The following is a 26,316-nucleotide window of genomic DNA, read 5'->3' on the forward strand; positions in this document are numbered from 1 at the left end:
CTATTTGCACGCAGCCTTCTTGAATTCAATGTTTGTAGATTTTTCTGTCATGGGGAAAAAAAAAAAAAAAAACGTGTACGAAGTTAAAACATTATTAAAATAAAGAATAATGACCTAGCTGGTTGTTTGGGTGATATTGTAAAATCATTTATTGTTTCTACTACTTGGCAATTGTTACACTCAGTTATTTTAATTTTTTTTTTCCTTGGATTTTGTTAGTCATTACAATTATTTTTGCTCCCAAGATAGGGTTTTAGAGTCACCAAGTAACATAAACGTGCAGACTCCTGAATATTACAATTACAAAACATTCAAAGTTTGTTTCTCCACTTTTTGCAGATAATAAATCTTAATTTCTTTATAATTTGACTTTTAGTTATAGTTTGTTTCAGCTCTTTGTCGTTCTATGTATACCGTAAATTTTGCTTCCTTTCAGTGAATAATATAAGACAAATTATTTTTATTCAAAGACATCTAACTTATGTATACTTTTAAAGCTTTGTTACATTTCTATCCAGTCTACACCATGCTGTGTAACATAAATACATGTGGTCTTGTAGTATGGTTTTTGGTTTCTCTGAACTGCCGCAAACAAAACATATAAGGAAGTACGGCACAAGATGTGAGCGTACCCGCAGCTCACTGAGCATTACCGCTGCACTCATGGCCACTTCTCTTTGCAGCTTCTGAATGTACACTATTCTCACCCATGGAGAGTTTTCCTTTAAAAATATGAATATTATTGAATATAATGTTTTACATATGTTACAGTATTTTATTTTCCATGCAAAAATCCATCTTTGTGCTGATGGAGGCATCAACATTTTGCCATTATAAGTTTATGGTTCTGTAAAGAGAGAGTAGAATTGCAGAACGGAGATGGAGGCAGTCACACACAACACACAGAACACATGCACAACAAACACACATAACATACAGAACACACACAACACATGCAACACACACAACAAACATACACACACAACATACAGAACACACACAACACATGCAACACACACAACAAACATACACACACAACACATGCAACACACACAACAAACACACAGAACACACACAACAAACATACACACACAACATACAGAACACACACAACACATGCAACACACACAACAAACATACACACACAACATACAGAACACACACAACACATGCAACACACACAACAAACACACACACAACACATGCAACACACACAACAAACACATAGAACACACACAACAAACATACACACACAACATACAGAACACACACAACACATGCAACACACACAACAAACATACACACACAACATACAGAACACACACAACACACACAACAAACATACACACACAACACATGCAACACACACAACAAACACACAGAACACACACAACTAACATACACACACAACATACATAACACACACAACACATGCAACACACACAACAAACACACAGAACACACACACACAGAACCATAAACTTATAATGGCAAAATGTTGATGCCTCCATCAGCACAAAGATGGATTTTTGCATGGAAAATAAAATACTGTAACATATGTAAAACATTATATTCAATAATATTCATATTTTTAAAGGAAAACTCTCCATGGGTGAGAATAGTGTACATTCAGAAGCTGCAAAGAGAAGTGGCCATGAGTGCAGCGGTAATGCTCAGTGAGCTGCGGGTACGCTCACATCTTGTGCCGTACTACCTTATATGTTTTGTTTGCGGCAGTTCAGAGAAACCAAAAACCATACTACAAGACCACATGTATTTATGTTACACAGCATGGTGTAGACTGGATAGAAATTTAACAAAGCTTTAAAAGTATACATAAGTTAGATGTCTTTGAATAAAAATAATTTGTCTTATATTATTCACTGAAAGGAAGCAAAATTTACGGTATACATAGAACGACAAAGAGCTGAAACAAACTATAACTAAAAGTCAAATTATAAAGAAATTAAGATTTATTATCTGCAAAAAGTGGAGAAACAAACTTTGAATGTTTTGTAATTGTAATATTCAGGAGTCTGCACATTTATGTTACTTGGTGACTCTAAAACCCTATCTTGGGAGCAAAAATAATTGTAATGACTAACAAAATGCAAGGAAAAAAAAAATTAAAATAACTGAGTGTAACAATTGCCAAGTAGTAGAAACAATAAATGATTTTACAATATCACCCAAGCAACCAGCTAGGTCATTATTCTTTATTATAGTGCTTTGGAACAAAGCACTATACTGTTATTCCACCGTGGTAAACTTCTTATTATAGTGCTTTGGAACAAAGCACTATACTGTTATTCCACCGTGGATAACTTCTTATTCTTATTATTATTATTCAGTCCGCACGTAATGCGGCCCGAACCGCTAAACTCACAGACTCCAGTGAGGTGTCATTTCGAAGCCAGCGTTCCTGAGAGGTGTGCTAAGTATTTTTCGTGTCGATCAGATTTGTAGTTTTGGCGCAATATGCGTTTGAAAAAAGTGTCTCAATGCGTTTCAATAGGGAAATTTTCCAATACGTTTATAATGGGCCTGATTTCTGAGGCAATTTCTAAAAATAACTGCCACCTGGCTGATTAGCTCATTGATATGCGCAGTGAGACCCAGTTACTATGCCAACGCCTATAAACTCTACATCAGCCCACCAGGTCACAAGTTTTGTCAGATAATGTCCGCTCTTAAAGTGACAGTAGAGCACAATTCCAAAACACTATCTGTAGTCTTATAATTATTGCCCCGCTCACCAAATCGGACCCAGCCCACCAAATCGGACCAGAGTGCCCCCTCTTGCCAAATCGGACCCAGAGTGGCGCCGCCCGCCAAATCGGACCCAGAGTGGCGCCGCCCGCCAAATCGGACCCAGAGTGGCGCCGCCCGCCAAATCGGACCCAGAGTGGCGCCGCCCGCCAAATCGGACCCAGAGTGGCGCCGCCCGCCAAATCGGACCCAGAGTGGCGCCGCCCGCCAAATCGGACCCAGAGTGGCGCCGGCCGCCAAATCGGACCCAGAGTTGCGCCGGCCGCCAAATCGGACCCAGAGTGGCGCCGCCCGCCAAATCGGACCCAGAGTTGCGCCGCCCGCCAAATCGGACCCAGAGAGGCGCCGCCCGCCAAATCGGACCCAGAGTGGCGCCGCCCGCAAAATCGGACCCAGAGTGGCGCCGCCCGCCAAATCGGACCCAGAGTGACCCGGGCCACCAAATCGGACCCAGAGTGACCCGGGCCGCCAAGTCGGACCCAGAGTGACCCGGGCCGCCAAATCGGACCCAGAGTGGCGCCGCCCGCCAAATCGGACCCAGAGTGGCACCGCCCGCCAAATCGGACCCAGAGTGGCACCGCCCGCCAAATCGGACCCAGAGTGGCGCCGCCCGCCAAATCGGACCCAGAGTGGCGCCGCCCGCCAAATCGGACCCAGAGTGGCGCCGCCCGCCAAATCGGACCCAGAGTGGCGCCGCCCGCCAAATCGGACCCAGAGTGACCCGGGCCGCCAAATCGGACCCAGAGTGGCGCCGCCCGCCAAATCGGACCCAGAGTGGCGCCGCCCGCCAAATCGGACCCAGAGTGGCGCCGCCCGCCAAATCGGACCCAGAGTGACCCGGCCCGCCAAATCGGACCCAGAGTGACCCGGCCCGCCAAATCGGACCCAGAGTGACCCGGCCCGCCAAATCGGACCCAGAGTGGCGCCGCCCGCCAAGTCGGACCCAGAGTGGCGCCGCCCGCCAAGTCGGACCCAGAGTGGCGCCGCCCGCCAAGTCGGACCCAGAGTGGCGCCGCCCGCCAAGTCGGACCCAGAGTGGCGCCGCCCGCCAAGTCGGACCCAGAGTGGCGCCGCCCGCCAAGTCGGACCCAGAGTGGCGCCGCCCGCCAAGTCAGACCCAGAGTGGCGCCGCCCGCCAAGTCGGACCCAGAGTGGCGCCGCCCGTCAAATTGGACCCAGAGTGGCGCCGCCCGTCAAATCGGACCCAGAGTGACCCGGGCCACCAAATCGGACCCAGAGTGGCGCCGCCCGCCAAATCGGACCCAGAGTGGCGCCGCCCGCCAAATCGGACCCAGAGTGGCGCCGCCCGCCAAATCGGACCCAGAGTGACCCGGCCCGCCAAATTGGACCCAGAGTGACCCGGCCTGCCAAATCGGACCCAGAGTGACCCGGCCCGCCAAATCGGACCCAGAGTGACCCGGCCCGCCAAATCGGACCCAGAGTGACCCGGCCCGCCAAATCGGACCCAGAGTGACCCGGCCCGCCAAATCGGACCCAGAGTGACCCGGCCCGCCAAATCGGACCCAGAGTGACCCGGCCCGCCAAATCGGACCCAGAGTGGCGCCGCCCGCCAAGTCGGACCCAGAGTGGCGCCGCCCGCCAAGTCGGACCCAGAGTGGCGCCGCCCGCCAAGTCAGACCCAGAGTGGCGCCGCCCGCCAAGTCGGACCCAGAGTGGCGCCGCCCGTCAAATTGGACCCAGAGTGGCGCCGCCCGTCAAATCGGACCCAGAGTGACCCGGGCCACCAAATCGGACCCAGAGTGACCCGGGCCACCAAATCGGACCCAGAGTGACCCGGGCCACCAAATCGGACCCAGAGTGACCCGGGCCACCAAATCGGACCCAGAGTGACCCGGGCCACCAAATCGGACCCAGAGTGGCGCCGCCCGCCAAATCGGACCGCCTGAGGGGCACCCAAGTGTGAAAGTCTTGCTGGGGCTACCCGGGCACCATTCCAAAGCACTATCTGTAGTTCCTTCAGGAAATACCCATCTAGTTTTAATAATGTTTTAACTTCGTACACGTTTTTTTTTTTTTTTTTCCCCATGACAGAAAAATCTACAAACATTGAATTCAAGAAGGCTGCGTGCAAATAGCCTGCACAGACAGCTGTGAAATTAATATGTGATAAAATAATGTAGAATTAAAGAAAGATGGAGCTGGAGCTCAACTCTTCAGAAAATGCAGAACCATGACCCCATGTTAGAGGGTATTAGTAACATTAACCAGTTACATATAAGTTAAAAGCATGAATCATTAGCTGTATGTTATAAAATATGCCAAACGTTATTATATTCACTAATCCAACAAGTTCTAGAACCAAATTTCTACACATGGTGTTTATTGTAGAGATCCATAAACCCACTGCATAAGCCTTTTTCACATTATCATCAAGGATAATTTTCATCATTTTTGTTTTATAACTGGAGCGGCCAATTCTGTAGCATTATTCTTTCCATAACTATTATGTGGAAAAGCTTGATAGAATCCCCTTAGACCCCATTAAAATCAATGGTGTATGTCCGGATTTGAAAGTAGCTATTTGGCTCTATTTTAAGCTACAGATATTACAATAGTCTGAACAGAGCCTAAGATGTAACTTCATATGAAACTACTGTGATACATTATAAATTACAAAATAGTTTTGAAGCTTTGTGTAGAAATATATCAGACAAAGAATATAAAACTACTAGACACTCTAAAAGGATAGTTAAACACAACCCCTGGACACGCTGAAAAATTATGCTGGCACTGGACAATTCATTTACCCATATTTATATAGAAAAGGTAAGAATCACAACTGCAGAAGAATCCGGTAATACATGAACAAAAGTAACACCGGGAAAATAAAATACTGTAACAATTATCACTGAACTATATACTGTATATTATCTATTTTGTAAGAAGTGTAATGATGTATGTTAATTGTACATGTGATGATTTTTACTTTTTATATTCATATACCAGTCATGTATAAAACAACCGTTTTATACCTGTCAAAAACACATGATATACATAATATCACCGATGGTAATTATTATTATTATTATTATATGTGAATACCGACTCTGATAAAAATCAAGAGGTCGTTGAAATTGTGGGAATAGAAATGTTACAGCCTGGAATAATAACACAATGCTGTATCACACTAACACTGAACATTATCTGTACAGGTTGGGGGCGTCTCTGGGCCCGCTTCATTCTAAAATAATTATACATAATATGCCCGTAAATCAGTCTGATGTGTTATAAAGCTCATAAAATGAGAATCACAGTATGAAATTATGATGCATAAACACAGAATATACGCAATATGCCTGCAAACTCGCACAGATCAAGCTAAAATCTTTCTGTGATACGTATGAAAAACTGATAAATGACTGTCCAATATAGGTGTATGAAAATGTCAATAAAAGAGAATAAATATTATTGTGACTATGAATAAAAGGACCTATGTAATAATAGGTGTAATAATACACTTTGATACACTATGATTTTGGTGTGATATCTATTTAATATGCTTTGCTGTCACTTTGATAACAATTTGTTATCAATTTGTTGGAAGCGTATCAGTAATCAATTTAATACATTTTGATTCACTACGATATCCGTATGATGTCTATTTAACACACTTTATGCGATTTTATTTAATTAACTGCTGGTCAAATAAATATTATTGGGACTATAGGTGTATGAAAATGTAAATAAAAGAGAATAAACATTATTGGGACTATAAATAAAAGGACCTATGTAATAATAGGTGTAATAATAGGTGTAATAATACACTTTGATACGATAATCTAGCAATTATAGTATCAGACTCATTCAACTCATAGCAGCTACATTTAATATAAAAATCTAATAGGATGTAAAAACAAACCAACACTATGATAATAATCACAACACCAAATTATTTCTGTGTGGTTTAAGGAGTGTTTGTGTGGAATGTTTGTATCTCCAACACAGAAAGTCTGGCTGTCTAGTTAGTGGTCAGTAGAGATACATTTTAGCAGCTGCTAGCAATTATAGTACCAGACTCATTCAAACTCACAGCAGAATAATACTGCAGAAACACAGGGTCATTCTCCCTATCATCGGATTATCAAATAAGAGTAATCTTAATACAGCATATAAACATCTAATATAAAACAATTACTGGGATAATATTCACTGCATCAAATACTGTGATAATAATATTAAACTATATCAAAAAGGGAGAGCCAGACAAGGAGGGACAGCTGGCTGACAGGGAGGGGTGGGGTTACACACTTTGATACACTTTGATAGGGGCGTGTCCACCTGTCAAATTGAGTTTGACGAAACCACCCGACGCTCTACTACTCTGACATATGCTCAGTATGATCTTGTCACTGTACAATATTCTTTTTAATGCACAGTGACAGTGTGCTCCCTCACCAGCTCTGATGGGAAGTGATGAGCAGATAAGCGAGCACACTGACAGTGCACATTGAAAGGAGAGAATCCGTTGAGCAGTGAGAGCAGAGTCCAGGCCTGCTCCCGACGTCATTTTTGAGACTGGGGCTGGTCTTTCTGCTCTCTGGGTTATTTCCTTGCAATGTGTACTGACAGTGTGCTCTATTGCCAGCTTGTCACTTTTCATAAGAGCTGGCGAGGGAACGCACTGTCATTGTGCAATAAAAAGCATATTGCACAGTAACAGTTAAAGAAAGAAGAGAGGAAATTATAGGAAATTTTGAATTAAAGCAATTAGAAAAGCTGTTAGATTATTGCAGTAAATAGACATTTAGGATTAAATCAGTGTTAAGGTACCGTCACATTAAGCGATGCTGCAGCGATATCGACAACGATGCCGATCGCTGCAGCGTCGCTGTGTGGTCGCTGGAGAGCTGTCACACAGACAGCTCTCCAGTGACCAACGATGCCGAAGTCCCCGGGTAACCAGGGTAAACATCGGGTTACTAAGCGCAGGGCCGCGCTTAGTAACCCGATGTTTACCCTGGTTACCAGTGTAAATGTAAAAAAAAAAACAGTACACACTCACCTTCTGATGTCCGTCAGGTCCCTGGCCGTCTGCTTCCCGCACTGACTGTGAGCGCCGGCCGGCTGTAAAGTAAAAGCAGAGCACAGCGGTGACGTCACCGCTGTGCTGTGCTTTACGGCCGGCCGGCGCTCACAGTCAGTGCGGGAAGCAGACGGCCAGGGACCTGACGGACATCAGAAGGCGAGTATGTACTGTTTTTTTTTTTACATTTACAATGGTAACCAGGGTAAATATCGGGTTACTAAGCGCAGCCCTGCACTTAGTAACCCGATATTTACCCTGGTTACCATTGTAAAACATTGCTGGCATCGTTGCTTTTGCTGTCAAACACGACGATACACGCCGATCTGACGACCAAATAAAGTTCTGGACTTACAGCAACGACCAGCGATATCACAGCAGGATCCAGATCGCTGCTGCGTGTCAAACACAACGATATCGCTATCCAGGACGCTGCAACGTCACGGATCGCTATCGTTATCGTTGCAAAGTCGTTTAGTGTGAAGGTACCTTTAGTTTCAGATCACACCTTTAATTATGTTAAATTAGTTGTGTGAAAGTTTTATTGTCCAAACATGGATATAAGGACAGTGATCTGATACTCTCACTGTGTGTGGAACAGATGTCTCGGATGTTGTAGTAAGTCATAAATAATTTGTATTACCAGACGCTTCAGTCACTTTGTGATTTGAAGTTGCTTTTTAAAATTACAATTTTCCTTTTGCCTATATTGTGCACTGGACCACAGAAATGTCTACCTACAGGTACATGGTCCTTTTGTTTGTGATTGTGTGGCAATGAGACCCTAGGGTTTGTTTACACAGACCAACGGGTGGCAAGATACACCTGCCAATCGGTAAACATTTATTAATCAGTGGTCGTTTGAATGCCTGCTTACACAGGCAGACCAAAGAAAATGATGGGTACTGAGTACTCTGGAACAGGTTGTCATAGACAGTTCTCTGCAATGCGAGTCCTGTTTACACACAACGAAGATCTTTTCTGCTGCATAAAAGATCATTTGACCCAAAGAATAAGTTTTGCATGTTTACACGGCAAGATAATTGTAAGAGGAGCATAAAAAAGTTACTGATGCGTTTCGACTCTAGGCTGACTCTTAATTTTACATACGTTATCTATGATTAAGAGTATACTTTAATGGAGCCACAATGAAAAACGTTTTGTATTTAATTCACTGCGCTGGATTGAAAAATCTTTTTTATCATCACTTTGCATATTTAGTCATGTGCCGAATAGCTGGTTTTCCTAATTCTTTAAACATTCAGTGAAATGCCATAGCCTCTAGCTTATCTTCCTCTATCTTTTAATGAAGCAATCAGCACATGATCATAACTATGAATGGTCATGTGGAGAGTGAGACATCTTGATTTCGGCAAGCAGAGCTGGAGCTTGACAGTGGGCATATTACATGCTGTTAGGATTTGGCATACTACAAAGCTCAATTTTATAATTTATGCTACTAACATAAACACAAATGTATTAACCCTTAACTTGTCAGTAAGCACAATATTTTATTAACATAGTCATTTATCTTTTTATCTGATGTAGAAGGTTGCCTCACTTAGGCCGGTTTCACATTAGCGTTTGCAGCAGCTGCGGACTTCCTCCGTGAAGCCCCGCCCTTGGCCGCTAGCTCCGCCTATTTCTGCATGCGGCCGGCATGCAGCCTGTGTACCTATCTTTAACATTAGGTACGCAGGTCGTGCCGCAGTATGTGGATGCTTCCGCATGCGTCGTTTTGACGATGCGGCGACCAGCGTAGGACACAGCTTGTAGCAATTTCTTTTTTTTTCCGCATCGTCAAAACGATGCATGCGGAAGCATCCACATACTGCGGCACGACCTGCGTACCTAATGTTAAAGATAGGTACACAGGCCGCATGCCGGCCGCATGCAGAAATAGACGGATCTAGCGGCGGAGGTGCGGCCGAGGGCGGGGCTTCATGGAGGAAGTCTGCAGCCCTCCGCAGCTGCTACAAACGCTAGTGTGAAAGTAGCCTTAGCTGCTCCGCAAGGTAGACACAGGAACACATTTGGTTAAAGTCTCTGAGTGGTTTCTTGCATCATAAACCAATAAGCCCAAACTTATAACAGAAAACAGACTTTCTGGCTCAAATGAAAGTAAAAAGTTCTTACAAAGTCCTTCCCAGTATGGCTCCTGCCTTCTGGGACAACACATATGGCAGCTCTCGCAGGACCTTCAGTGTGGAGGTTTCCTTCCTCCAAACAGAGACAGAGGAAAAAATACTATCTGAACATTTATCTCCCTCCAGCCACACCCTGGAGGTGGGGATATGGTGGGTAGGCATCCCGCCCATCTCTGACCTATCCACCATGAAAGCCAGACCCATATAGTGACTGAATTGCTCTGAGCACACATCATGCTGGAGGAAAACATATGGCTGTCACATCACGCAGGATAGCAACCTTTGCGACACATTTCTTTCCTCATATACGGCGCTAGTGACCCCGTCACATATTCCCCCCAATGCCGGGGCTTTGATACCTTCAGCACCAAACAGGTGATTTGGGAAAGGGCATCCGAGTTCCCGTGTAACTTCCCGGGTCTGTGTTCTATGTGGAACCTGAAATCCTGGAGGCCTAAGATCCACCTAGTTACCAGGGCATTCTTATCCTTTTTCTCCCTTAACCAACTTAGAGGAGCTTGATTGGACGCAAGTTTGAACATCCTGCCTAGTAGATAATACTTCAATGTATCCATGGCCCATTTAATGGCTAGACACTTCTTCTTGATGATGGTGTAGCTCTTCTCGCATGACAAGAGCTTCCGCCTTAAATGCAGGATGGGATGTTCTTCATTTATTTCTTGAGACAGCAGGGCCCCAAAGCCGACTTCTGACGCATCCGTCTGAACTACAAACTCTTTGCTGAAGTCTGGTGCGACCAGAACCGGATGTTTACACAGAGCCAGCTTCAGCTCCTGGAACACCATCTCTGTGTCATCAGTCCATTTAACTATCGTTGATTTGGTACCCTTAAGAAGATCTGTAAAAGGTGCGCCGATTATGGCGAAATTTGGAATGAATCGCCGATAATATCCCACAATTCCAAGAAATGCCCACACTTGTATCTTGGAAAGCGGTTGCGGGCACTCTTGAATCACCTCGATCTTGTTTATTTGCTGTTTAATTTTGCCCCTCTCGACGACATAGCATATGTACTTGGCTTCTTCCTTCCCTATGGCACTCTTTTTTTATGGTAAACCCCGCATTTCTTTAAGCATCTAGAACCACCTGTACCTTTGGCAGATGACTAGTCTAGTCAGAGCTAAAGACCACAATGTCATCGAGGTACGCTGCGGCATACTTCTTATGCAGAGCCAAGATCCGATCCATCACTCTCTGGAAGGTTGCCGGGTGTCATGGTTCCCAATGGCAGGGACTCAGGCAAAAACGGACTAGCTCTAGGAATGATGGAATCTCAGATGACCGCGATGCTGAACCTAACACGCAACTAATAGTAGCCAGGGGGTGTGCCTACGATTATCCCTAGACACCTCGCACCAGCCGGAGATCTAGTTACCCCCTAGTAGAGGAATACACAGACCTGGCTTGCCTCCAGGGAAACCCCAAAAGTGATAGTAGCCCCCCACATATAATAACGGTTAGGTAAGAGGAAAACACGTACGCAGTATGAATATAGATTCAGCAAAGAGAGGCCCTCTGACTAGATAGCAGAAAATACAAAAGAGGACTTCGCGGTCACCTCAAAACCCTAAACAGCCATCCTGAAATTACTTTAACTCCGTTATCAACTCATGACACCGGAGTAGTAATTTCAGATCACTAGAGCTTCCAGCAGCAAGAGAAATATAAATGCATGCTGGACAAACAAACACAAAAAATGCCAAAGATCCAACTTAGCTGAATTGCAGACTTGGAGCAGGTAGCAAGCAACAGAGGTGCTCTGGTAACATTGATTGCCGGCACTAGAATGACTGAGAAGCCAGACTAAATAGGAAACTCCCAGTTTCCTGATGGGAACAGGTGCAAGACAAAAGTCAGCCAGTACCACCAGTAACCACCAGAGGGAGCCCAAAAACAGAATTCACAACAGTACCCCCCCCTTAAGGAGGGGGCACCGAACCATCATGAGAACCACCAGGGCGATCTGGATGCGCCCTATGAAAGGCGCGAACCAAATCAGAGGCATGAACATCGGAGGCAGTCACCCAAGAATTATCCTCCTGACCGTATCCCTTCCATTTAACCAAATATTGAAGTCTCCGTCTGGAAACGCGAGAGTCCAAAATCTTCTCCACAACATACTCCAATTCACCCTCCACCAGCACAGGGGCAGGAGGCTCAACAGAAGGAACAACCGGTACCTCGTACCTCCGCAACAACGACCGATGGAAGACACTATGAATGGTGAAAGATGCTGGTAGGTCCAAACGAAAAGATACAGGATTAAGAATCTCCAAAATCTTATAAGGACCTATGAACCGAGGTTTAAACTTAGGAGAAGAGACCTTCATAGGGACAAAACGAGAAGATAACCACACCAAGTCCCCAACGCGGAGATGATGACCCACACGACGATGACGATTAGCAAACTGCTGAGTCTTCTCCTGAGACAACTTCAAATTGTCCACCACATGACTCCAAATCCGGTGCAGTCTATCCACCACCGTGTCCACTCCAGGGCAATCCGAAGATTCCACCTGGCCAGATGAAAAACGAGGGTGAAACCCTGAATTGCAAAAGAAAGGAGAAACCAGAGTGGCAGAACTGGCCCGATTATTGAGGGCAAACTCTGCCAACGGCAAAAAGGCGACCCAATCATCCTGATCAGCAGACACAAAACACCTCAAATAAGTCTCCAAGGTCTGATTAGTTCGCTCCGTCTGGCCATTAGTCTGAGGATGGAATGCAGACGAAAAAGACAAATCAATGCCCATCCTGGCACAGAACGCTCGCCAGAACCTAGACACAAATTGAGACCCCCTGTCAGAAACGATGTTTTCCGGGATACCATGTAAACGAACCACATTCTGAAAAAATAAAGGAACCAACTCAGATGAAGAAGGCAATTTGGGCAAGGGTACCAAATGAACCATCTTAGAAAAACGGTCACACACCACCCAAATGACGGACATTTTCTGAGAAACCGGGAGGTCCGAGATAAAGTCCATAGAGATGTGCGTCCACGGCCTCTTCGGAATAGGCAAGGACAACAACAATCCACTAGCTCGAGAACAGCAAGGCTTGGCCCGAGCACAAACATCACAAGACTGTACAAAGGCACGCACATCCCGAGACAGGGAAGGCCACCAGAAGGACCTGGCCACCAATTCTCTGGTACCAAAAATTCCAGGGTGACCTGCCAACACAGAAGAATGAACCTCTGAGATGACTCTACTGGTCCATTCATCTGGAACAAACAGTCTCCCAGGCGGACAACGATCAGGCCTATCAGTCTGAAACTCCTGCAAAGCACGTCGCAAGTCTGGGGAGACAGCAGACAAAATCACCCCATCCTTAAGGATACCCGTAGGCTCAGAATCACCAGAGGAGTCAGGCTCAAAACTCCTAGAAAGGGCATCTGCCTTCACATTTTTTGAACCCGGCAAGTATGAAACCACAAAATTAAACCGGGAGAAAAACAACGACCAGCGCGCCTGTCTAGGATTCAGACGCCTGGCAGACTCAAGGTAAATCAGATTCTTGTGATCAGTCAAGACCACCACCTGATGTCTAGCACCCTCAAGCCAATGACGCCACTCCTCAAATGCCCACTTCATAGCCAAGAGCTCCCGATTACCGACATCATAATTTCGCTCGGTGGGCGAAAACTTTCGAGAGAAGAATGCACATGGTCTCATCACTGAGCAATCGGGACTTCTCTGCGACAAAACCGCCCCCGCTCCAATCTCGGAAGCATCAACCTTGACCTGAAAAGGGAGCGAAACATCAGGCTGGCGCAACACAGGGGCGGAAGAAAAGCGGCGCTTAAGCTCCCGAAAGGCCTCCACAGCCGCAGAGGACCAATTGGCAACATCAGCACCCTTCTTAGTCAAATCAGTCAGAGGTTTAGCAACACTTGAAAACCCAGTTATAAATCGACGATAGAAATTAGCAAAGCCCAAGAACTTCTGAAGACTCTTCAGGGAAGTAGGCTGCGTCCAATCACAAATAGCCCGAACCTTGACAGGATCCATCTCAACAGAAGAAGGGGAAAAAATATACCCCAAAAAGGAGATCTTCTGAACCCCAAAAATACACTTTGAACCCTTTACAAACAAAGAATTGGCCCGCAAAACCTGAAAAACCTTCCTAACCTGTTGAACATGCGACTCCCAGTCATCCGAAAAAATCAAAATATCATCCAAATACACAATCATAAATTTATCCAGGTATTTACGGAAAATATCGTGCATAAAGGACTGAAAGACTGAAGGAGCATTAGAAAGACCAAAAGGCATTACCAAATACTCAAAATGGCCCTCGGGCGTATTAAATGCAGTTTTCCACTCATCTCCCTGCTTAATCCGCACCAAATTATACGCACCCCGAAGATCAATCTTAGAGAACCACTTTGCCCCTTTAATACGAGCAAATAAATCAGTCAATAGTGGCAAAGGATACTGGTATTTGACTGTAATCTTATTCAACAGGCGATAATCAATACAGGGCCTCAGGGAGCCATCTTTTTTACCCACGAAAAAAAAACCTGCTCCTAAAGGGGATGAGGATGGACGGATATGTCCCTTTTCCAAGGACTCCTTAATATACTCCCGCATAGCAGCATGCTCAGGCACAGACAGATTAAACAAACGACCCTTGGGAAACTTGCTGCCCGGAATCAAGTCTATAGAATAATCACAATCCCTGTGAGGGGGGAGAGAACTAAGTTTGGGCTCCTCAAAAACATCACAATAGTCAGACAAAAATGCCGGAATTTCAGAGGGAGTAGATGAAGCAATGGAAACCAAAGGTACTTCCCCATGAGCCCCCTGACATCCCCAGCTTAACACAGACATTGTTTTCCAGTCAAGGACTGGATTATGAGTTTGCAACCATGGCAATCCAAGCACTAAGACATCATGCAAGTTATGCAACACAAGGAAGCGAATCACCTCCCGATGGTCAGGAGTCATACACATAGTCACTTGTGTCCAGTCTTGTGGTTTATTCCTAGCCAATGGTGTGGAGTCGATACCCTTCAGAGGGATAGGAACTTCCAAAGGCTCTAGGCTAAACCCACAGCGTCTGGCAAAGGACAAATCCATAAGACTCAAGGAAGCGCCAGAATCCACGTAGGCATCCACAGTAATAGATGATAATGAACAGATCAAAGTTACAGACAAAATAAACTTAGACTGTAAAGTGCCAATTGCAAAAGACTTATCAACCTTTTTTGTGCGTTTAGAGCATGCTGATATAACATGAGCAGAATCACCACAGTAGAAGCACAACCCATTTTTACGCCTATAATTCTGCCGTTCCCTTCTGGACAGAATTCTATCACATTGCATAATCTCCGGTGTCTGCTCAGAAGACACCGCCAAATGGTGCACAGGTTTGCGCTCCCGTAAACGCCGATCAATCTGAATAGCCATAGTCATGGATTCATTCAGACCTGTGGGCGTAGGAAACCCCACCATGACATCTTTAACGGCGTCAGAGAGACCTTCTCTGAAATTCGCCGCCAGGGCGCACTCATTCCACTGAGTAAGCACAGACCATTTTCGAAATTTTTGACAATATATTTCAGCTTCATCATGCCCTTGAGAGAGGGCTATCAAGGCCTTTTCAGCCTGAATCTCCAAATTAGGTTCCTCATAGAGCAACCCCAGTGCCAGAAAAAACGCATCCACATTGAGCAGCGCAGGATCCCCTGGTGCCAATGCAAATGCCCAATTCTGGGGGTCACCCCGCAACAAGGAAATCACAATTTTAACCTGCTGAGCGGAGTCTCCAGCGGAGCGAGATCTCAGAGAAAGATACAATTTACAATTGTGCTTAAAATTCAAAAAACGAGATCTATCTCCAGAAAAGAACTCAGATATAGGAATCTTGGGTTCTGACATAGGAGCATGTATAACATAGTCTTGGATATTTTGAACCTTAGAAGCCAGAGCACTCAGGCCTGTAGCTAAACTCTGGATATCCATTTCTCAACAGCTGAGATCTGAGCCATTCAGGGGTTAAGAGGAGAGAAAAAAGCAGCAGATTGCAATTATGGCTAGACAGAACTTCTGAGTAAAAAAAAAAAAAAAAAGTGTCAGAAACTTCTTCTTTTCTCACTTTCTTCAGCCAATACCTTTAATACATTTGCGGCCGGCAATACTGTCATGGTTCCCAATGGCAGGGACTCAGGCAAAAACGGACTAGCTCTAGGAATGATGGAATCTCAGATGACCACGACGCTGAACCTAACACGCAACTAATAGTAGCCAGGGGGTGTGCCTACGATTATCCCTAGACACCTCGCACCAGCCGGAGATCTAGTTACCCCCTAGTAGAGGAATACACAGACCTGGCTTGCCTCCAGGGAAACCCCAAAAGTGATAGTAGCCCCCCACATATAATAACGGTTAGGTAAGAGGAAAACACGTACGCAGTATGAATATAGATTCAGCAAAGAGAGGCCCTCTGACTAGATAGCAGAAAATACAAAAGAGGACTTCGCGGTCACCTCAAAACCCTAAACAGCCATCCTGAAATTACTTTAACTCTGTTATCAACTCATGACACCGGAGTAGTAATTTCAGATCACTAGAGCTTCCAGCAGCAAGAGAAATATAAATGTATGCTGGACAAACAAACACAAAAAATGCCAAAGATCCAACTTAGCTGAATTGCAGACTTGGAGCAGGTAGCAAGCAACAGAGGTGCTCTGGTAACATTGATTGCCGGCACTAGAATGACTGAGAAGCCAGACTAAATAGGAAACTCCCAGTTTCCTGATGGGAACAGGTGCAAGACAAAAGTCAGCCAGTACCACCAGTAACCACCAGAGGGAGCCCAAAAACAGAATTCACAACAGCCGGGGCCCCCTGCAGACCAAAGTGCATTCTGGTGTATTGAAAACACCCATCAGGTGTCGAAAAGGCCATCTTCTCCTTGGCACTCTGGGACATGGGGATCTGCTAATAGCCATTCGTCAGGTCAAGGGTTGTAATGTACCTCGCAGGACCAAGTCTATCAATTAGTTCGTCCACACAAGGCATTGGGTACGCATCAAATCTTGAGACTTCATTTAGCTTGCAGTAGTCATTACAGAACCACCACTCACCATCGGGCTTTGGCACAAGGATGAAAGGACTGGACCATCCACTTTTTGACTCCTCTATCACCCCGAGATCTAGCATCCTCTTCACTAGTGTTGAGCGATACCGTCCGATACTTGAAAGTATCGGTATCGGAAAGTATCGGCCGATACTGGCAAAGTATCGGATCTAATCCGATACCGATACCCGATACCAATACAAGTCAATGGGACTCAAGTATCGGACGGTATTCCTGATGGTTCCCAGGGTCTGAAGGAGAGGAAACTCTCCTTCAGGCCCTGGGATCCATATTAATGTGTAAAATAAAGAATTAAAATAAAAAATATTGATATACTCACCTCTCCGACGCAGCCTGCACCTTACCGAGGGAACCGGCAGCCTTCTTTGCTTAAAATGCGCACGTTTACTGCCTTCCGTGACGTCACGGCTTCTGATTGGTCGCGTGCCGCCCATGTGACCGCGACGCGACCAATCACAACAAGCCGTGACGTAATTTTCAGGTCCTGAATGCCTAATTCTAGAATTAGGCATTCAGGACCTGAAAATTACGTCACGGCTTCTGATTGGTCACGTGCCGCCCATGTGACCGCGACGCGACCAATCACAACAAGCCGTGACGTAATTTTCAGGTCCTGAATGCCTAATTCTAGAATTAGGCATTCAGGACCTGAAAATTACGTCACGGCTTGTTGTGATTGGTCGCGTCGCGGTCACATGGGCGGCACGCGACCAATCAGAAGCCGTGACGTCACGGAAGGCAGTAAACGCGCGCATTTTAAGCAAAGAAGGCTGCCTGTTCCCTCGGTAAGGTGCAGGCTGCGTCGGAGAGGTGAGTATATCCCTATTTTTTATTTTAATTCTTTCTTTTACACATTGATATTAATCCCGATACCGATTCCCGATATCACAAAAGTATCGGATCTCGGTATCGGAATTCCGATACCCCCAAGTATCGGCCGATACCCGATACTTGCGGTATCGGAATGCTCAACACTACTCTTCACCTCATTTGAAATCACCTCCCAAAGTGCTCTCAGAATTCTATAGGGCTTGAGGTTCACCGTTACATGCGGTTCTGTCAATGTGTCATGCCACCTGAGTATGTGCTGGCAACTCCGAGAACAGGTCATGGTTCCACTGCAAGAGCTCCCATCACTGTTGCCTCTGGGCTGGCATCAGAGTCTCTGCAATGGTGACTTTGTCCATGGTATCTTTGGGACTGGCTCCTAGGCAAGGGGTGTCCAGCAATTCTCGGGCTCGCCAGGGTTTGAGCAAGTTCACATGATAGACTTGGTAAGACTTCCTTCAACCGGGCTGGTGTACCTCGTAATTAACTTCGCACAGTTTTTACACCACCTCATATGGGCCTTACCACTTGGCTAGGAACTTGCTCTCCACCGTGGGGATAAGGTATAGAATGTGGTCCCCGGGCTGAAACTGCCTCAGCCTCGCTGATCGGTTATACACCCTTGACTATGCCTCCTGTGCCTGGAGAAGATGCTCCTTCATGATAGGCATTACTTTCACCATTCTTTCCTGCAGCTGGGCAACATGCGCAATGATGCTCTGGTGTGAAGTGACCTTGGTTTCTCAGGTTTCATTGGCGATGTCCAGGAGCCCTCGCAGATGTTGACTACACAGGAGCTCGAACGATGAGAAGCCAGAAGAGGCTTGGGGAACTTCCTTGATGGAGAAGAGAAGAAACAGAAGCAGGTAGTCCCAGTCTCGACCATCTTTCTCAATGACCTTTTCGAGCATGGTTTTCAATGTTTTATTGAAGCGCTCTACTAGGCCGTCAGTCTGCGGATGGTACACAGAGGTTCGCAGCTGAGCAATCTGGAGAAACCTATACAGTTCCTTCATTACCTTGCTCATGGATGTCTGCCAAAATCTCCTTTGACAGACTTGTCCTAGCAAAAATATGGACATGTTCCCAGGCGATACTCTTAGCCGAAGAGTTCCTCAGGGGTACTGCTTCAGGGTACGTTTTTGCATAGTCCATGACCACTTGGACAACTTGCCACCCCTGCCCACAAGTCCCAGAACAGGCTGAAGTCCTGCCTAATTATCACAGGGTGTAGCAAGTCTCTGACTACCCCGACCTCATTGGACTCCATCCCACGGCTCATTTTTATCAGCACCCTGGCAATAGGGTAGTCTTTGGTGTCCCCGTGGATACAGCGGACACCCACATGTTTCCCCGGGATCAACTGGTGGAGGAGTGTGGCCCTTATCAGGGTCACCATCCTCCCGGAGTCCAAGAGTCCTGACACCAGTACTGTTTATGGTCACGGGGCTGATAGTCCACACTGCTGGCAGGATAGGCATAATATAAGCAGCGCCTGCCTAGGCTACAATCCATCTGCTCAGATGACATAGGACAATGGGCCGCTATGTGTCCAGGACTGTGACACCACCAGCAGATGAGGTCTTTACCAGCAGCCTTTGGTAGTCCCTCAACGGCTCATTGGGACCTTGGACTCCCAGTGGTGGCTCTGTTACCCCTCTTTTTGGACTCAGGCTACCACTGAGTACCCCAGTGTGGAGATGTACCACCCCCCCTGGCTTCCTTAGGGATCTCTTGACCACTTGGTACTTTTCTACGAGGCCAACCAGGTCATCCGCATTCTGGGGGTCTCCCTGGGCAACCCAGGTCTGCACCAGCCTGGGAAGGGAGTGAATAAACCTGTCCATGACTACTTTCTCGACTATCTGGGCTGGGTGGAGGACTCCGGCTGCAACCATTTCTGGACCAAATGCAAAAAGTCAAACATTTGTCAGCAGGGAGGTTTGTCACCATAACACGCCCAGTGATGAACCCTTTGGGCTCTGACAGATATAGTGTCCCCTGAGCGTGCCAATCTCCGTTTTTAACTTGGGACATTCCCAGGCATCCTGTAAGGCCAAATAAAAATAAGCTGTCTGGGGTTCACAGGTCAGATAGGTGGCCAGCATCTCTGCCCACTGCTCCATGGGCAGCCTTACCCTGTTTGAAAACAGTCAAAAATGCCTGTATATCATCCCCTGGGGTCATCTTTTGCATGGCTCGCCTTATCGCTTTCCGGTCGCACGAGTCATCACCTTTATGGGGGGGATGGTAGGTGTCTCTTCTGCAGACATCTCTCACCAGGAGTTCCATCAGCCTTTGTTGTTGTTGTTGAATCTGCTGCACCAGGAGTTTATTTGTCTCCTGCTGTACTTGCTGCTACTCACGGAACTGCTGCTGTTCACGATGCAGTTGATGTTGCTGCTGTTGACTCAGCATCAAGTGCTTGATTAGCTCCTCCATTTTGTCTGACTGTTGTTCCATCTTGTGGCCTCCTTAACCCAGGACATACAATTTGTCCACAGCTGCTACTCATGTTCCTGGAACGTTTGCCCACATCCGAAACACCACTTGTGGAAGGTTGGCCCACTTAGCTGGTCCCCGAGGTAGACATAGGAACACGTTTGGTTAAAGTCTCTGGGTGGTTCATTGCATCATAAACCAATAAGCCCAAACTAGTAACAGAACACAGCCTTTCTGGCTCAAATAAAAATAAAAAGTTCATATAAAGTCTTTCCCGGTATGGCTCCAGCCAATTGGGGCAACACAAACATCAGTTCTCGCAGGAGTTTCAGTCTGCAGGCTTCCTTCCTCCAAGCAATACACAACACAGACAGAGAAAAAAAAACATGGACACCCTGTAGGTGGAGATATGGTGGGTAGGCTTTCCGCCCATCTCTGACCTACCCACCATGAAAGCCAGACTCTTATAGTGATTGGATTGCTCTCGGCACATATCATGCTGGAGGAAAATTAATGGCTTTCACATCATGCAGGATAGCAACCTTTGCGACACATATCTCCACTCACGTACAGCGACAGTGACCTTGTCACACTGACAAGTTATGCATTGCTACACATGTACAGGATCAGAAAAATTGTACAGGAATACATCACCGAACCACAAACCATACAGAAATACTGCATCACAACCACAATCAGTACAGGAATACATCTGCAGAACCACAATCAGTACAAGAATCAATAGAACCATCATTAGCATAGAAATGCATCACCAGAACCACCAATGCCCTGACACTGTCCCCCCATGCTTCCTCCAAGATATGACCCTGCTGTAGTGTGTTCATGGTTCGCCAGAAGCAGAGACAGGCAAGAGGGCCCATACGCAAGAACAATATATGGGCCCGTTGTAGTCCAGTAGCTCATCATAATGCATAATTCATCATACTTTGGAGATGGAAATGTCTTTTTACCTCTTCAGCCCCTGAGCCATTGGCATGTCTGCCCCTGATTTGTAGCCAAAACAACTACACAATCAATCACTGCATCCAACTTCTCACAATAATGGGTCGTCAGAACAATGAAAATATGAGCTATTTTTCTCTCGTATTGTTTTTCCCTGCTGGCACCTAGTGGCCAATATAAAAACTGCCAATTGTTAGATTTTTATCCCTTAGGCTACTTTCACACTAGCGTCGTGCACTGCACGTCGCAATGCGTCGTTGTGGAGAAAAAACGCATCCTGCAAAGTTGCCCGCAGGATGCGTTTTTTCTCCATAGACTTTTATTAGCGACGGTTGCATCGTGTTTTGGCGCACCGCCGGCACAAAAAAAGTTACATGTAACTTTTTTTGTGCTTCGAGTCCGTGATTTTCGACCGCGCATGTGCAGCCGAAACTCCGCCCCCTCCTCCCCGGACCTTGCAATGGGGCAGCAGAAGCGTCTTAAGACTGCTTCCGCTGCCCACGTCGGGCATTTTCTTCACAGTATGCGTCGGTAAGTCGGGCCGAAGCAGCGCGACGGCCCCGTACCGACGCTAGTGTGAAAGCAGCCTTAAAGGGAACCTGTCAGCAGGATTGTGCATAGTAACCTACACACAGTGTCAGGTCGGTGCCCTAATACTGAATAAAATGATACCTTGGTTGATGAAATCCATCTTATGGTTTTCTTAATCTTTATTTTCAGTTTGTAGTTAATGAGATTCTCATGCCCTAAGATGGGGCTGGTGTATGTGGTGCTCTGATTACATATTCATAATGCAGATTGCTGACAGGTCACTGATCCCTCACTGACCTGCCCCTAATTTGCATAATGAATACCAGCACATACGAAATATATAAAAAAAAAAAGCTTCTCCAGGCAGGTACCAGCTGTGGCACCTGCTCTGCAGCATAATCGCATGTTTACTGTGCACTTAATCCCTTTTGCTTATTTAATTGAGTGAGGAAAAAAAAAAGTCAGTAGTAGCTATTGGTGTGTATACAGATCTGATAGCTGCTATTGCGCAGACAACTTTTTTTTGTACAGTACTAGATGGTGGCTCGATTCTAACACATCGGGTATTCTAGAATATGTATGTACAGTTATATGAAAAAGTTTGGGCACCCCTATTAATCTTAAGCTTAATGTTTTATAAAAATTGGTTTTTTTTGCAACAGCTATTTCAGTTTCATATATCTAATAACTGTTGGACACAGTAATGTTTCTGCCTTGAAATGAGGTTTATTGTACTAACAGAAAATGTGCAATCTGCATAAAAAAAAATTGACAGGTGCATAAGTATGGGCACCTCACCAGGAAAGTGACATTAATATTTAGTAGATACTCCTTTTGCAAAAATAACAGCCTCTAGTTCCTGGATCCTGGATGAAGGTATTTTTGACCATTCCTCTTTACAAAACAATTCCAGTTCAGTTAAGTTTGATGGTCGCCGAGCATGGTCAGCCCTCTTCAAATGATCTCACAGATGTTCAATGATATTCAGGTCTGGGGACTGGGATGGCCATTCCAGAACAGTGTAATTGTTCCTCTGCATGAATGCCTGAGTAGATTTGGAGCGGTGTTTTGGATCATTGTCTTGCTGAAAGATCCATCCCCTGCGTATCTTCAACTTTGTCACTGATTCATGAACATTATTTTCAAGAATCTGCTGATACTGAAAGGAATCCATGCGTCCCTCAACTTTAACAAGATTCCCAGTGCCGGCATTGGCCACACAGCCCCAAAGCATGATGGAACCTCCACCAAATTTTACTGTGGTTAGCAAGTGTTTTTCTTGGAATGCTGTGTTTTTTTTTGCCACCATGCATTACGCCTTTTTGTATGACCAAACAACTCAATCTTGGTTTCATCAGTCCACAGGACCTTCTTCCAAAAAGCAATTGGCTTCTCCAAATGTGCTTTTGCATACCTCAGCCGACTCTGTTTGTGGCGTGCTTGCAGAAACCGCTTCTTTCGCATCACTCTCCCATACAGCTTCTCCTTGTACAAAGTGCGTTGTATAGTTGACCGATGCACAGTGACACCATCTGCAGCAAGTTGATGCTGCAGCTCTCTGGAGGTGGTCTGAGGATTGTCCTTGACTGATCTCACCATTCTTCTTCTCTGCCTTTCTGATGTTTTTCTTGGCCTGCCACTTCTGGCCTTAACAAGAACTGTACCTGTGTTCTTCCATTTCCTTACTATGTTCCTCACAGTGGAAATTGACAGGTTAAATCTCTGAGACAGCTTTTTGTATCCTTCCCCTGAACAACTATGTTGAATGATCTTTGTTTTCAGATCATTTGACAGTTGTTTTGAGGAGCCCATGATGCCACTCTTCAGAGGAGATTCAAACCGGAGAACAACTTGCAAGTGGCCACTTTAAGTAGCTTTTCTCATGATTGCATACACCTGGCTATGAAGTTCAAAGCTCAATGAGGTTACAAAACCCAAAAAAGTGCTTTAGTAAGTCAGTAAAAAGTAGGTAGGAGAATTTAAAACAAGAAAATGATAAGGGTGCCCATACTTATGCACCTGTCAAATTTTGTTTGAATGCAGATTGCACATTTTCTGTTAGTACAATAAACCTCATTTGAAGGTAGAAACATTACTGTGTCCAACATTTATTAGATATATGAAACTGAAATAGCTGTTGCAAAAAAAACCAATTTTTATAAAACATTAAGCTTAAGATTAATAGGGGTGCCCAAACTTTTTCATATAACTGTATGTATATAGCAGCCACATAGTATATAGCACAGCCCACGCAGTATATAGCAGCCACGCAGTATATAGCACAGCCCCCGCAGTATATAACACTGGCCACGTAATATATAGCACAGCTCACGCAGTACATAGCAGCCACGCAGTATATAGCACAGCCCCCGCAGTATATAACACTGGCCACGTAATATATAACACAGCCCACGCAGTACATAGCAGCCATGCAGTATATAGCACAGCCCTCGCAGTATATAACACTGGCCACGTAATATATAACACAGCCCACGCAGTATATAGCAGCCACGCAGTATATAACATAGCCACGTTAGTATATAGCACAGAGATGTAGTATATAACAGAGCCCACGCAGTATGTAACACAGCCCACGTAGTATATAGCAATGTGGGCACTATATGCGTGGTTAAAAAAGACTTAAAATAAAAAATAAACATATACTCACCTTCTGAAGGCCCCTTGAAGTCCTGGCTCTGTGTGCGGTGCACGGCAGCTTCCGGTCCCAGGGTTGGTATGAGCGCAGGACCTGTGATGACGTCACGGTCACATGACCATGATGTCATGGAAGGTCCTTCTCGCATAGCATCCTTGGCACCGGAACCTGCCGCTTGCACTGTCGAGGACAGCCGCGACGTCGGAGGGTGAGAATAACCTTTTTTCTTTTTTTTTTTATTATTCTTATTTGTAACATTAGATCTTTTTACTATTGATGCTGCAGCATCAATAGTAAAAAGTTGGTCACACAGGGTTAAATACCTGCGTAACCGGAGTGCGTTACACCGCGCTCTGGTAACGCTGGCATTAACCCTGTGTGAGGGCTGTATGGAGCGGGCACTGACTGCGGGGAGGAAAGAGCGGCCATTTTGCCGCCAGACTGTGCCCGTCACTGATTGGTCGTGACAATGGTCGTGGGCGTTTTGCCACGACCAGTCAGCGACTTGGATTCCATGACAGACAGAGGCCGCGACCAATGAATATCCGTGGCAGACAGAAAGAAAGAAAGACAGAAGGACAGACAGAAAGACGGAAGTGACCCTTAGACAATTATATAGTAGATAACAGCGCCGATCTGACACTGTGTGTAGGTTACTATGCACAATCCTGATGACAGGTTCCCTATAACAACCTATTGAATTTTTCACTTTCCCTTCTTCCTCTACTTTGTACAAGAGCCATATAAAAAAATTTTTATCTTTGCATTTGCATAGCCATATGAGGGCTTTTTTTTGGTGGGACAAGCTTTAGCTTTGAATAACACTATTCGTTTTATCATATAATAATATAGTGAAAAATTGGAAAAATAAATTCCAAGTGCAGAAAAATTAGGAAAAAAAACCCTGCAATTCTGGCATCACTTTTTATGTTTTTTTGTTTTTTTTTATGGCATTCATTGTGTGGAGCTAGATGAGGGCTTGTTTTTTGGCACTGATCTGATATCTTTATTAGCAATTTTTTGGACAGATTATATTTTTCATCGCATTTTATTGTATTTTTTGTTAAGTGCAGTGATTGAAAAGTGACTGGTTATTCTATCTTTTCAGTTCTTTTTATTTTTGATGGTTTTTTTTTCATTTTTTAATGGGGAAAAAGGGTGGTTCCAGTTGCTCTATTTTTGTTTTTATACTTTTACAACTTATTACATAGATAGAAGAAAAGCCAGCAATACAGCAACTGTGTACTGTAAAATCACAGTAGGAGCTGACAGGATAGAATAGATGGATTACATACTGTAAATACACATATCTATCTACTCTATGCCAGTGACATATACAATTAGTACAGTGTGTGTGCAGCTTACTCTACATGTATTTAATAGATTATTTTTCTGAAAAAAAAAAAATGGAGTGGGCTCCCGCATAATTTTCTTAACCAGCAGAGGGAAAGCTAACTGCTGGGGGGCAGGTGTTTATAGCCTGGGAAGGGGTAATACTCATTGAGCTTCCCAGGCTATTAATATCAGCTCACAACTGTATACTTAGCTTTTACTGGCTATTAAAATGGGGGACCCTAAAAAAAAAAATTACGCAGGGTTGCTCTATAATTATTAACCAGCAAAGGCTATGCAGACCGCTGTGGGCTGATAAAAGCCTAGGAAGGAGCCATGAATGCTGCCCCCCCAAGGCTAAAAACATCTGCTCTAAGCTACCCCTGAAAAGATGCATCTCTAAGATGTGCCAATTCTGGCACTTAGCCTCATTCTTCCCACTTGCCCTGTGACAGTGGCAAGTGGGGTCATAGTTG

General features: G+C 45.2%; 1 protein-coding gene across 2 annotated transcripts in view; it reads left to right on the plus strand.

Annotated features, from left to right (window-relative positions):
• Positions 1 to 26,316, plus strand: part of IL13RA1 (interleukin 13 receptor subunit alpha 1) — a 246,363-nt gene that overhangs the window by 110,444 nt on the left and 109,603 nt on the right. The gene's annotated exons all lie outside the window — the stretch shown is intronic.

Source organism: Ranitomeya variabilis, chromosome 2 (assembly GCF_051348905.1).
Source record: "Ranitomeya variabilis isolate aRanVar5 chromosome 2, aRanVar5.hap1, whole genome shotgun sequence".
In the NCBI taxonomy this organism is placed as follows: domain Eukaryota; kingdom Metazoa; phylum Chordata; class Amphibia; order Anura; family Dendrobatidae; genus Ranitomeya; species Ranitomeya variabilis.